Source organism: Fukomys damarensis, unplaced genomic scaffold (genome assembly GCF_012274545.1).
Source record: "Fukomys damarensis isolate Sample0158 unplaced genomic scaffold, DMR_v1.0_HiC HiC_scaffold_11, whole genome shotgun sequence".
NCBI lineage: Eukaryota > Metazoa > Chordata > Mammalia > Rodentia > Bathyergidae > Fukomys > Fukomys damarensis.
This window is the reverse complement of record NW_022900923.1, coordinates 1,860,623-1,875,149: the sequence shown is the minus strand read 5'-3', so window position 1 is coordinate 1,875,149 and position 14,527 is coordinate 1,860,623.

The window sequence follows — 14,527 nt, the reverse complement described above, 5'->3', positions numbered from 1 at the left end:
ATTCCTCTCACTGCACCCTGAATCAGCCCCGTCATCACATGATCTTCATCCAGTTACCTCTGAAAAGCCCACCGAGGACCACATGAGGCCTTGAGGGACATCTAGACACAGCCACAGCACCCTCCATCCCATCTGCACTTCCTCTGTTGTGCACTTGTACCCGCCAGAGGGAAGGGTGGGGAGTAACCTTCACCTGCTGCTGGCTGTGTTAAGACAGAGCCGATGACTCCAGGGCTCCCCCTCAGGAGTGGCCTCGGGTGCCCCCCCACACTGGGTTCCTCAAGGCCACTTGGGTCCCACATCAGCCTCTTTGGGTTTTACAAACATTCACTCCTTTAATCCACAACAACTCCACAGTGTGAAGAAAGTGAGGCTCGGGCTTGGCCTGGTGACATATCAAGACTCAGATTTGGCTCGGGTCTCTGAGAATGAAGGAGAGAATCTTACACTTTGGGATTCCAGGTGTTTGAGCACCGTGCCATTCATCTACTCTAAACGTAAACATGGGCTGCCACTCAAGTGTCACTCGAAAGATGGGAGGAAACCCTGCCAATTCAGCCAAGATCCATTAGGGTGGAACAGACACCTGCCATTCAGATGTCCAACTATATCGAATCTGTTTTAAATTAATGAGGGCTGGTCCACAGGCAACTGCAAGGACACCACCAAGACTGCTCAGAGCACTAGGACCCACATGTGCACACTCCACACAGCTCAGCTTCCTATAGCAGTACCTGTGTGTCCAGGTTGGTTTACAATGGCTAGAATAAACTGGAATGGGGTGCTATGGTTTGGATCTGGGTGTCCCCCAAATGCCATGTGTTGGAGGCTCAGTCCCCAGCTTGGCACTGTTGGGAGCAGTGGAAGCTGTGAGAGGTGGCCTGGTGGAGTCTCAGGTCATTGGCAGCTTGTCCCCCAAGAGATAGGGGACCTCAGCCTCTTTTCCTTTCTCTGCATTTTGCACCCAGCCATGAGTGACCAGCCTGGTTCACCACATCCTTTTCACCCTGCCTTACTGCACTGACCTGAGCTGAAAAGCAACAGGCCCTACCCACCATGGACTGGCACCTCCATAACCAGGAGGCAAAATAAATCTTTCTTCTTTTTCAAGTTTATTATCTGGGATATTTTGTCATAGTGGTGGAAAGTCGACAAACACAGGATGAAGTTTTGTAATCACTGATGCTCCAGTTTTCTTGGATTTAAAAAAAAAAAATCTCCCCCCCACAAAATTCCCTAAATCTTTGGTAAAGCTAAAGTCAGGATGAAGTTTTGTAATCACTGATGCTCCAGTTTTCTTGGATTTAAAAAAAAAAAATCTCCTCCCCACAAAATTCCCTAAATCTTTGGTCAAAAGCTAAAGACCTAGTTCTCATTTTCCAGGCACAGCATATCAGTGAAACATGGCTCACATGGTAATCTGTTGGAGGTAGAATGTGCCTTTGCATCCTATGCAGGTTTCTGTAAGCAGTGGACTGGTGCAAGTTCAACCAACTCCAAAGATCTGCGGTGCTCATCCTCCTGTGGGAGCATGGTGCAGACAGCAGATGTAAACACCACAGAGGAAGTGGCATCCATTTTTTATTGAGACATCTTTATGGGTACCGTTTGATAATTCCATACATGTACACAGTATGTGAAAAGAAATCATTTCCATCTACTCAAACGCTAACTGGTTTCACATGTTGGAAATTATTAATCCATTCCATTCTTCACCCCAATTGACTCAACAGTGTGCAAAATGAACGAGAATGTGTCACATTTGTCTTTCTGTGCCTTGCTTATTTCACTTAGCAAAACGTTCACACTGCTATAAATAACAGGGTTTTAATTTTATGACTGAAGTATATACATTATTAAAATCCACTCACCCTTGAAGGCATATGGATTTCATATTTTGTGTACTGGGAATTGAGCTGCAGTAAACATAGGATTGTAATGTTTTTAGGAGACTGTATACATTTTATTTTCCTTGGATATCTACCCAGCAGTGGCCTTGCAGGATCACATGGGATCACATGGGACCTCTATTTTTAGTCTCTTATGGAATTTCCCCATTCTGTAGGCTGTCTCTTCACTCTGTTGATTATTTTTCATGCTGCACACAGGCTTTTTAGTTTGACATAGACCCATTTGTTCATTTTTTACTTTTGTTTCCTAGGAGTGTAGGGTCCTTTGTAAAAATTGTTGCCTCCACTAGTATCTTGAAGTGTTTCCTTTCTGTTTCATTATATTTATTTCAGTTTCAGGTCTTAGTTTTCTGACCCAGTGTTAGGTTTCTGATTCTCTTTGAGTCCACTTTTGTGTACAGTGAGAGGAAAGGTCCTAACCTCACTCTTGGATCTGCATATTCAACTTTGCCAACACTATCTGCTGAAGAGCCTGTCTTTTCTCCACGGTATGTTTCTGGCATCTTGGTCAAAAACCCCTTCACTGTTCAGAATGTGGATTCGTTTCTAGGTCCTCTCCTGTGCCACTGGTCTCCATGTCTGTTTCTAGAGCAGAACAGCATGCGGTGGATACCATTCCTCTGTGCTGTGCTCTGAGAAGAGGTATCGGGATGTCTCTGGCTTTCTTTTCCCTTCCTCCATCTTCCACACCATTGCTTCAGCTACTCTGGGTCTTTTCCGGTTCCATACAGATTAAGGGTTATGTTGTTCTATTTCTGTGTGTGGAATTTTATTCAGCATGGGATCTAAAGGATGCTTCAGGGTGGCACAGCCAATGTAACAACCCTGATTCCTCTGACCCCTGAGCGGAGAATCTTCCAATATTGTCCTCCACCCTCTGTAATTTCTTCTAGTGATGTCTTCTTATTTTAGTCATAGAGATCTTTCACTTCCTTGGGCAAATTTAATTTTAGTATTTTGTGGGGCTTTGCAGCTATTATTAAGGAATTGCTTTATTAATTTCTTTTTCAACAAATTCACTAGTGGTCCCGTTTGGTTTGCTCATGTGCATCTCGTCAGTTCACAATTTGTTTACATGCTGTAGTAGCTTTTTAATGCGGTATTTAGATTTTTCTATTTACAAAACTACATCCTCTGCAAATATGATAACCCTATTCTTTTAATATTAAAAATGATATTGATTTGTGAGACAGTAAGTAACCAAGTTATACATCTAAAAATATTTGGTGGTAAGAAATAAAAGCACAACACATCAAAACTTATATAAGGTAATCAAAATGGTACTTGGGGAAAAGTTTTGCCTGTTACCTCAAATTGAAAGTCAAGAATTTAGTATACAAAACCAAACAAAGTGAAATGAAATTAATAATTCTGAGGCCAGGTATTAAAGGAAATATAATATAAAAATAGAGAAAATGAACAAAACTTAGATTTGTTAGTTGAGAAGATTGATAAAATAGATAAAAAGTGGCCCAATCTAGTCAAGGCACAAACAGAAAAATCACAAATAGATACTGTGGGTGAGAAAAAAAGTCACTGAACTAGAGGTAATACTGTTTTTAATAATAACACCAGATAATTGCTCATATGAAATTTGAGACACTGGAAAATGATTTTCTCTTTTTAAAAAATACAGTAAATAAAATTAGAAAATCCTAAAAATCCATTAAGTAAAACTGTCAGCACTGTAAAAAATCAGTTCTCTAAAAATCAAGGAAAGCAAAGACAATAGCAATAAAAAACACAGAGGTTCAAAGGCAGTTTATAAAAACTTTATATAAAAATACCTGTGTCATCTACAAATTGTTTCAAAACACAGAAAAGTCAACAAACTATTCCAATGTGGTTTACAAGGAAAGAGTGTCACTGCTGACTAAATCCATTAATAACTCCATGGACAATTTTCATTTTGAAAGCAAATGTGGAAAAGTGAATATTTATTAAAATGAAACCGGCCATTAAAAAACAAGAAATGGCCTGGCATGGTGGCTCAGACCTGTAATCCTAGTACTTGGAAGGCAGAGGCAGGAGGATCACCATGAGTTTGAGGCCAGCCTGAGCTACATAATGAGTTCAGAGCCAAGCTGAACTATAAAATGAGACCCTGTCTCAAAAAACCAAAAAAAAAAAAAAGAGAGAGAGAAATGATGTCTAATTATTTATTTGATCTATTTATTAAACAATGAAATATTAATCAATATAATTTACAACATTCAAGATTAAAACTTATCTGAATAAATTTATAATTATTTAATCAAATACATATTTCTTATAATCTCTCTTAATTTAAGGTAAATATATACATTTAAATATTTGCACATTAGAAATATTTTCTTTAAAGTCAGAGAGCATAAAAAGCATTCCTTTCATCTATTGCTATTCAACTTGCATTTGAGATCCCAATCAGAGAAATAAAACGTGAAAATGAAACATCGCTATAAGAATTGAAAAAGAAGGGACATTATTATTATTTTTATATCCTGAGTATTTTTAAAGACAGTTCAACAACTGCAGAGAAATTATAAGAACAAATAAGCAAGGTTGCTGGATATAAGATCTTTAGATAAAAAGTAAAGCATCCTTAGACATTACAATAAAAATTGATTAATGTTTAGGAAAAATAATACATTACCAACATCGCAACAAGGAACATAGAATAAACCTAGCAAAAGAAAGTAAATTATAATAAATTTACCTAGGCAGATAAGGAAGACTTAGATTAAGGGGGAAATAAACTATGCTGATATTATGATAATACAGTGTAGTAAAGTGGAAGTTCTCTCTAAATTTTTCTATAAATTTAGTATAATTATAATGATAACCATCGTAGACTTATAGAAAAAATGTGATAGATGAACCAAAGTTCATATTTAAGAATGAGTAAAGAAAGAAAAAATAAATTTGAGGAGGAGGAGACATCGATTCCACTGAGTACTCGCCTCATCCTGAAGCCACCGGTCGGGAGAGGGGCAGAGGGGGCCGCACCGGCCGCTCCAGAGTCCTGTGCGCCGGCACAGCCCACAGCGCCTCTCCGGTCCTGCAGGACCCGTGGACTAGGCTGACGTGGGCTGCATCTCCACTGACCGGGTCAGCCCCTCCCATCAACCCGTCAGCAGGGACAAAATGACAGGCGGCCCTCTCCCAACTCCTTCCCAGCCCTCAGCTTGGAGCTGAGCGAAGGCTGCAGGCAGCAGGGACAGTGCCTCGCTGTCCCCGGGATGCGGTGTGCTCTCGTCCCAGAGGCTGTGGATATGTGATGGGCTGGCGGGCTGCGGCTAGGGCCAGGCGGGACCTGAGTGTGAGTCCTGGCTGGAGAGGGACCAGCACGCATGCACATACATGTACACACATATCCCTACAGGGTTCTGAGAGAGAACCAGTTAGATGTGTGAGCGCACATGAAAGTGTGTGTGCGTGTGTAAAGAGAGGCTTGCTGTGGGACTCACCACAGGTGCAGTGTGCACAGCCCCACAGCCAGCTCCAGGAAGCCCCCTGTGACTCGGGAGGCCTAAGCACGGGGGAGCGGGGCCGTGCGCGTGCAGGTGTGTACGGGTGTGTACAGGTGTGTGCGTGCATCTGTAAGGGTGAGCGGGTGCTGCACCCCGGCATGAAGGCTGAGGTGGCCCTGCGCCCGAGACCAGTACGAGTAGGACTTGCAACTCCCCTCTGGGCTGCTCACCTCCGCTCGCCCGCCGGCTCACCTGCCAATCTGGAAATCGCCGCAGCCTCACCCGGAAACTGCACCGAGCCAGCGCCCAGGGCGCCGCATGGCGCCAAGAAGTCGATGCCCGAGTGGACACATGGCTGGCGCGCGCTCCAGGGTTACGGTGAGGCCCTCAAGGAGAAAGCGGGGATATTTCAGCAGCAGGACGGATTTGCCGAACCAGGCCTCGCAGTTCCCAGATCCAAAGGCAAGAAGCCCACACCTCTCAAAGGGAAATGATATCCACGCATGCTCCGACATTCAGGCTTTTGTATGAACAAAGAAACAACAGCACGCTGCTGAAGGGAGACGTTTGCAATGCATACAACAACTCTACACGCCTGCTGTGCATCTGTGCAAACACACAGTGCCCATTAGGAAACTGTACGATGGACGCACACGGCAATTCACAAGTGAGCAAACACAGATCATCAGTAAAGGTAAGAAACACCCTCCTCGGCCAGTGAGTCAGCAGAACTACATGTAAAAATAAAGACTTTCTACTCCCACAAAACTAGCAAACGTATTTAAAAGTCTAATAAGAGTGAATGGTGCTGTTAGGGAAATGACAGCACTTACTCAGTGCTGGTGGGAATATAAATTGGTACAAACGATTTGGAAACCACACAGCATACTGAGTTAGTGAAAGACTTATTTTTAGGCTCTTTGTTATAGATAACTCTTGTGTAACACATGGCAGACTGAGGGGAATGCTCATAGCAATAGAAAAATAAGCTGCGGTGTGTTACAGCATTTAAAATAAACCAAAATTTTAGAATATAATGCTGAGTGAAAAGAATAAGTTTCACAAAGATGTTTTTGGTGATATTAGACAGTGGTATCTTGGTTTGGTACTGTTTGGTCTGCATACAGAAGCATTTGGCAAAATTTTGCTTTTGTTCAAAAACTCTGCATCAGCCAGGCATGGTGGCACACACCTGTAATCCCAGCACTCGGGAGGCTGAGGCAGGAGGATCACTGTGAGTTCGAGACCAATCTGGGCTACACAGTGAGTTCCAGGTCAGTCTCAACTACATCGTGAGACCCTGTCTCAAAAATAAATAAATAAATAAATAAAAACTGCATCAGATGAAATATGACCATGGCCATCTTGCCAGCATGAACACAAACATGACCATCTTTTCCAAAATCATAGCACAAATTAAATTCTTGAACCCAGGTACCACTGTATTAATACTGTATATTGATTCCTGACCTATCTCTTTGTGTAGGGCTATATTTTAAAAACATATTCATGGGATATATTCTAGTCCAACCTCAGCACAAGGGTTGTTTTCTAGGCGTGGGGAGGGAAAGAAACAAAAATACTTAGAGTTGTATCTGATACTTCATTTCATTCACAAACAAAATTACAGGAGAAGAAAATATAAGCAGTGCAACCAAATTCTAAGCCCTGAAGTACTTGTGGTGGATGTTACACCACTTTCTGAATGTTTGAAAACAGTAATAGTTTAATAAAACAAAATTACATTTACGCAAACCTGGGAAACAAACGCGAGACGCAGGCGCAGAAGGGCCGACGTGCGTGGCGCAGATGTGGAGGAAGGGAGCCGCCCACAGCCCCCTTGCCTCTCACGTGGTCGCGGCCTGGCAGGCCCCACCAGGCTTCAGGGGCCCAGGAAGATGCCCCGTCTCTCACCGGCTTTAGAGCCGGGTGTGAAAATGTGACCATTTGGGCCTGCCTGGCTCTCTCGGAGCTTTGTGGTCACCTGGGTGAGAAAGGAGCCACCAAGTATTTTCCTGGGATCGGAGAAGCCTGCGGCCCACGCGGTCCTGTGCACCGTTCACACGAGGTCCCTGCAGCGGCTCAGGACAATGGCCAGGGAGAATGCTGATAAAAAGAGGCAGTGACCTCCCTTCTCCACGGGCATCGCCACTCTGCTCCCGCACCGTACTGGGCCCCTTGAGGCAGGCGCTTTTGTCAGCGCTCGTTGATAAGGAAGAGAATGAAGAACCGAGGAGTTTCAGAGCAGCCCGTGGCCTCGCAGCCTCCCCGCGGCAGGTGTGACCCACCCAGCCAGCTCAGGCTCTCATCCGTCCACACTGCTGAAGTTTGCGAGGAAGCCGCCTCACCTCAGACTGTCCCTAGGATGCTTTCTGGAGCTGCAGCCCCTCCCAGGACTCGCTCCCTTTCCTCCCTGCCCCAGTCCTGGCTGCAGTGCAGGGCTGAGGAGGGAGCAGGGGACAGCCCCCATGTTTCCTGCTCAGGCTGAGAATGGAGCAAACCCCTGGGTCCTCCTCCCTGTCCACACAGCTTCTTCCTTGGGTGAGGTGCAGCCAGCAGCTCTCCCCCGTCCACACGCGCCCAGACAGCTGCTCTGCTCACCCTGGGTGAGACTGGGCACCAAGGTGAGCAGGAAGAGCTTGCCCCTGAAAGGCCCCCTGTCTGTCACTTGAGCTGGAGCTGGCTCTGTTTGGATGCTGGTCTCCCCAGGCTGCACCTCCTGCAGGAGCAAAGACCGCGCTGCCCTGTAGGACACCGTCTCTGTCTCTCTCCTGTGCAGAGCTCTTGCTCGGGAGCGGGGGCAGCCATGTGCTGACCCACACTTACATTTTGTGCCCAGTACATTTGCCAGAAATTTGCTATATTCTGTAAGGAGGAAGCAAGATGTGCTCAGTTTGCCCTCGTGAAGATTCTGCTTCCCGAGAGAGGGGATTTTCTGAGTGTCGGTAGGTTGGCATGTCCATGGAGGTGAGCGCTGTGGTTTGGTCTCTGAAGGTCCCGGGCCCAAGATGCCTTTGGGGTGTTAGGCAGGGGCGGCACTTTGAAGGAGTGGCCTGGCCCAAGGGCCTGGGTCCCAGGGCACCGCCCTGGAAGAGGAGGTGAGGTCCGGCCTCCTCACACCCTCCTGTGCCCAAAGGGAGCAGTTTGCCCCACGACTCCCACAGGGAGAGCCCAGGACCCCGTGATGGCACCAACGGGCTGACAGAACCCTCTGAAGCACAAGCAGAGACAGGCTGCTTTCCTCAGGGGTCGCCCTGGGCATTTCCTCCATGGGAGAACTTTTGTCTGCGTGGGGTGACAGGGGCACAGAGACCTGAGCTCCTGCCCAAGTCCGGCCTCTGCAGACCCAGGCTTGCTCCCCACTGCCATCAGACGTCTCTGCCCCCACGTCCCGAGCCCTCAGAGGAGAGGTCTTCCAAATGCAGCCTGGCCCCGCTGGCCCACTGAGAATCTCGCAGACCACCCTGTCCCCGCTAGGAGTGGATGGGCCTGCCTTAGCTCCCCTGGCCGAGGCTGCTGCTCTGCCCTCCTCATCTGCAGTATGGTCCTCTCCCCCTCTGTCCCTGTGCCCTCGAGACGGAAGCGAATCCCAGCCCTTCGGAACGGCCACTGCAGTTTACCTGGGGTGCTCGCTGTCTGTTTCTGTCCCTAATGTGTTCACTCACTCACTCACTTAACGAGCAGCAAATGTCTCTGCCAGGAACACTGCTCCACGCCGGCTTGCTCTGCAGTCACTTTCCCACCTCTCTTCGTGATGGAGAAGAGGCTGTACGCTGCTGAGCTGGGTATGATGTGGCTGTTTTCCCACAAGGTCAGTCAGTCAATCGCACTCTGAAGTCAGGGGCTCAGGCGCACCCCTCTTCCTTTAATCTCCGAGGGACACGTCTAGCCCAGGCCCCGCTCCTGTGCTCACTCAGAGACGCTGCCTGCCGTGACCGCCTTCCCACCTGCGCGCTACCCTTTCTTCTTCGGGGTTTGGTCAGTGGCAGAGTGAGACAGTGGAGTAGCACTCACCCTCCCAGCACCTGAGCGGTCCTGACCTTCAGGCTGGACCTGCAAAGCCTCTGGCTGCTTCATCACCACCAGGCCTCCAGGCATGGACCGCAGGTCCCCGCCCCCCAATGGGCTTTGATCCCTCAGCAGGCGCTGACGCTTCTCAGCAACAGCAGGTTGGAGAGCACTTGCAGTCCGTCACCTGCAAGGCTGGGCAGGTCTCGCATCCGTTCTCACCACCGCATATTTGCTACATTTGCAGCTTCCTGTGGTCCTCCCTGTGTCCTCCCTGTGTCCTCCCTGTGTCCTCCCTGTGGTCCTCCCTGTGTCCTCCCTGTGATCCTCCCTGTGGTCCTCCCTGTGTCCTCCCTGTGGTCCTCCCTGTGTCCTCCCTGTGTCCTCTCTGTGATCCTCCCTGTGGTCCTCCCTGTGTCCTCCCTGTGTCCTCCCTGTGGTCCTTCCAGTGGTCTGTCCTGTGGTCCTTCCTGTGGACAGTTGGCCCTTACTCAAATCGGAGTGCACCTCTGGACTCATCGGGGAAGGAAACAGCTTACGAGTGTTACCACAATTCACATCAGCACTGCAAAAATAATTCTATAAATAGACAAAATTTATAAACAAGTGCCAAGAAAAAGTCCATTTTTTGCTTACAGTATCATGTGTTTTTAAAATAAAGTTTTACCAGCTAAATTATTTTCTTTTTATCACTTAGAAATCATGAAACCTGCTTGCTGAATTTCTACAACATTTAGTAGGCTGTAAATATGTTTTCATTCAGCTAAATTGCAGGGTATATGGTAAGCTTTTTATAGAGAATCTAGCATAAATCAAGTCTGAGCAATAAGAAACAATTTGACATTGGCACAGTTTCATTTTGCTCCAAACCTGACCAGCTCTTTCATCCATTGGAGCTGTATAATATAGATAACCTTGTATTAGTAGTATTTTCTATGCTTACTATTTTTCTACGTGTACAGAATTGTTTTTTGTATTTTAATATTGGCATAATTTTTAATACTTGCTTTCTTCTTTACAAAAAAATCAAAAGCACAAAATGGATTTAACTCACAATGGTTCCGTTTATGATTTCCTGCCTTTCCAGTGGCATTAAAGCAATGCACATTAGCAAACTGTATTTGAATTTTGAACGTGTATCTTTTCCTAGGCCTCTGAGAGAGGGTGCAATGCTCTCCCATGATGTGGAGGTTTCGCCTCTCCAACTTTTGAGAGGTTTGTGGGGACGCAGCCCCACGGTCAGCTGAGAAGTCGCTGTGCCTGGAAAATAACTGAAGCTGATGTTTAGCTTGCGGCCTGCGCAGTGGAGTGCAGCTCGGCGGTGTGTTCTCCGTGGTCACCCCGCAGGGGGCCTCGCTAGTGCCCTGGCCCCACCCTCTCTGACACACAGTGACCTTTGTTTCTTCCCTGCACACAGTGCCGCGAGGCCGACTCTGCTTCTCAAAATCAAGCTTTTCCAGCCGGGCAGGGTAATTTTCCTAAACTCAGTCCTGATGTGAAGGGTTCCACCCTCACACTCACCCCCTCCGCCAGACGCCAGTGAAGCAGGTGGTGACACACAGAGTGTGATTCGCATGGGCAAGTTGTGAATAAGTTGAGGACAATTCAGTTGATTGCGTCGAAATGGATGTCACCACGGCCTAAGAAAGAAGAAATCAGAGGAGAGGGGCTTTGGGGTGAACTGTGCCCCCAAGCAAGGGTGAGCGGAATGGACCTGGGTGTCCTTGCCGGCTTCCACTGGAGAGAGCGGTGGTGTCTGCCACCCAACCCACCCACTGCGGAATGGGGATCTGCACTCGTCCCCTGGGTGGGGCCACTGAGGCACCACGAAGGACCCTACCTCCCCACCGGTGCTGGCCACAGAGACCTCGGCCCCAGAACCTAAGAGTGGGAAGGTGGTGGCCAGGGCTGGCCTGGGGATGGGTCGCTGGGAGCTGGGCTCTGCAGTTTCAGAGGAGGGGGAAGCCACTGTCCGGCAAAGAGCCCAGGAGACTCCTGAGAGAGCGGAGGGGCCCCCCGGTCTCCTCGCTCTGCTGCAGCCCAACAGCCTCGGCCACCTAAATGCATGTACATCCTCTGGCCAGCATGGCCGCATGTCCGGGAGGGCACAGTTGCGCAGCTGAGGTAGATGCGGACCATGGCGGGCCCAGCGCTCCCTCCCCTCTGCCAGGGCCCAGTCTGCCAGGTGCAGCTCACAGATGGGAGGAGACCGAGCCCCAGCTCCAGGCCCTGCTGCATCTCTCTGGGTCTGCGGGTTGTTGGAGCTGAGCACACAGGGCTCGCAAGAAGGGCTTGAAGGGGAAGAAATGAGCTCTCTGCTCAGAGCCATGTTAGAGCCACAAGACACAATTTCTGCAAATTACCAAAGAGTCCCCCACACCGCTAGCTATAATTTCCAAGGAAAGGCTACAGGCAGTTACAGCTGGAATGATAAGCATTTTTCTTTTTTGTAGAAGTCTGGACAGGGACTGTTTAATCACATATGACCACTACTGCATATCCTCTCTTTACTCTAACTCTAAAGATGTAAATACCTTTCTGAGTTCACCTGCACAAAAATTAGCCACAGGCTGGATGTGGCCTCTGGGCTTTAACTATACCCTGACCTCACTTGAAGCTGCACCAGAACCAGGAGCCTATTCTCTTTAGCATCAATAAAATTATCCAATAGGAGCAGCATGCATACCAAGGTCCATTTACTTTTCTGCTATGTGGTAAAATGGGGTCTTTTCTCAGAATTTATTATACTTGACTTACAAACTAGTAAGTTAGCCTGGCAGTTTTGTGAATGGTGGGAGAATTCACAAAACTGGCTCAGAGGAGGGTGGTCTATTATTTATCGCAACAGCAGAAGCCAGAGTAAAAAGGCATTCTGCACTGGCTTCCAGCACCAGGTCCCACAAGGGGACAAAAAGAGGCAGACAGCAGCTGATGTGTGGACAGCGCAGCAGGAGAGGTGCTGAGACTGCGGCGGACCCACGATGCTCCATGAGTGCGTGCTTTCTCTCTCAGCCCAGGCTCCAAGTGAATCTGCTCTTTGCTCTGAAAGAAGAGCCCACCTGTATCTTCTAAGGTGTTTTATGAACATCCTTGAAAAGAGAGGCTAGAAGAAAGGGCAGTTAGGACCTTAATTGTATGGCACATAGAATCACCAGAGATCCATGAAAACTCTCTTTCAGCAGACAACTGTCTACTTATACCCATGTGAAGCACATCGGTGTTAGAGAAAGGAAACACCAGAGGAGCCATTTCTGGAGGCAATGATCTCTTCCTAGTGTTCTGTGTTTATTTGTCCCTAAGGCCAGATCTATGGCCAATCTTAAGATTATACAGTCTATGGCCACTAAATGCTTGGACATAGAGGATTTGGGTTCCAAGCGCAAAAGATGGGAATATAAAGGAAAATAGCTCATTTGGGTAATTGTTAAAGGAGTAGTCAAAAGTACTCACTAAACAGAAATTGAATGATTATTCCCTTCAATGGGCAGGATTCAAACAAGAAGCCAGAGAAAAAGGCTGGAGTATGGTCCATGAGCCCAGAGCAAAATAACAGAACTAAGGGTAAAGCAGGTGGGTAAAGGGGGATTCTAGATGCTGATCAGTGCCTGGGTCAGGAACAGAAGTGTAGAGCCAGTAGTGGGCAGAGCCACTGTAATTAGTTTTAAACGGTGGACCAGAAAGCATCCATGGAGACCTGCAGGCGTGTCAGTCAGATTTCCAGAACAAATAACTAGGATGAATCAATTTAGAAAGTGAAAAGGTTTATTGTTGTTGTTGTTGTGTCATTTGTTTATGTGTTTGTTGTTCCAGGAATCAAACTCAGGACCTAGCGCTTGCCGGGCAGGCATGGCGTCACTGGACTAATCCCTGGGCCTGTGAAAAGGTTTCTTTTACCTCAGCAATCTGGAGGTCTTGGGCCGTGACCAGCTGGTCTCACTTCTATGGGCCTGGAGCAGCCAACACATCATAAGAGCTTGGGGTAGAGGAGTCCACAGCATCTCTTGGTCAGATGCCAAAAGAGAGAGGAAGAGACCTGAGCCCCATCCTCTTTGAGCCCCCAGGGACCTGAGCTTTTCCTCTTAAAGTTTCCTCGCCCTCCCAATAGCCCTACTGGGGAGTAAGCCTTTACCTGTGGGCCTTGGGGGACATGCAGGGTCTCAAAGCAACACCTTGCTGAGGACTTCCTGCTCCAGGGGAATTTTCCTTCCTTTCTCTTTTAGTGTTGTTGCTGAGTGCATTTTAACATTGTTGTTGATTATGTTTTAACATTGTTGCTGAGTACATTTTAACATTGTTGCTGATAATGTTTTAACAATGTTGCTGAGTACATTTTAATGTTGTTGCTAATAATGTTTTAACAGTGTTACTGATTATGTTTTAACACTGTTGCTGATTATTTCTAACTTTGTTGCTGGCTTCATTTTAACATTGTTGCTGATTATGTTTTAATATTGTTACTGATTATATTTTAACATTGTTGCTGATAATGTTTCAACATTGTTGCTGAGTGCATTTTGACATTGTTGCTGATAATGTTTTAACAGTGTTGCTGATTATGTTTTAACACTGTTGCTGACTATTTTTAATTTTGTTGCTGGCTTCATTTTGACATTTGTTGCTGATGTGTTTTAACATGATTGCTGTGTTTTAACATTGTTCCTATATTAACATTGCTGCTGATTATTTTAACATTGGTGCTGACTACATTTTAACATTGTCACTAATTTATTTAAACATTGTTGCTGATTGTGTTTTAACACTGCTGCTGGTTATCTTAGTTTCCTGGTCTGGGACAGCTTCCTACCTAGAGTTGAACTCCAAAATGAATGGATCAGCAACAGTCTTTGGAGTCCACATGTTCTGTCCATGGTCACATAGTCGGTTCAGTGATGCAGTTTCTCCATTTCCAAGTCATCTCCTTCATTTTAGACTCAGTACCCCAAAGCTCCAAGTTCCTAAACCCTCTTAGAAGCAGCCCACAAACAACAAATAGAAAAACAATCTGCTTAAATGTCAAGAAAGAACCCAGACTACCAAAATCTAAATTATTATGAATGAAGCAAAATAATACCGATTTCCTCAATATTAGTGCAATTTGTATGTCCTTATATTTGTTATGAATAGTAGGCATAAAGAGGTAAATAGAAATGCTCTTGTGAA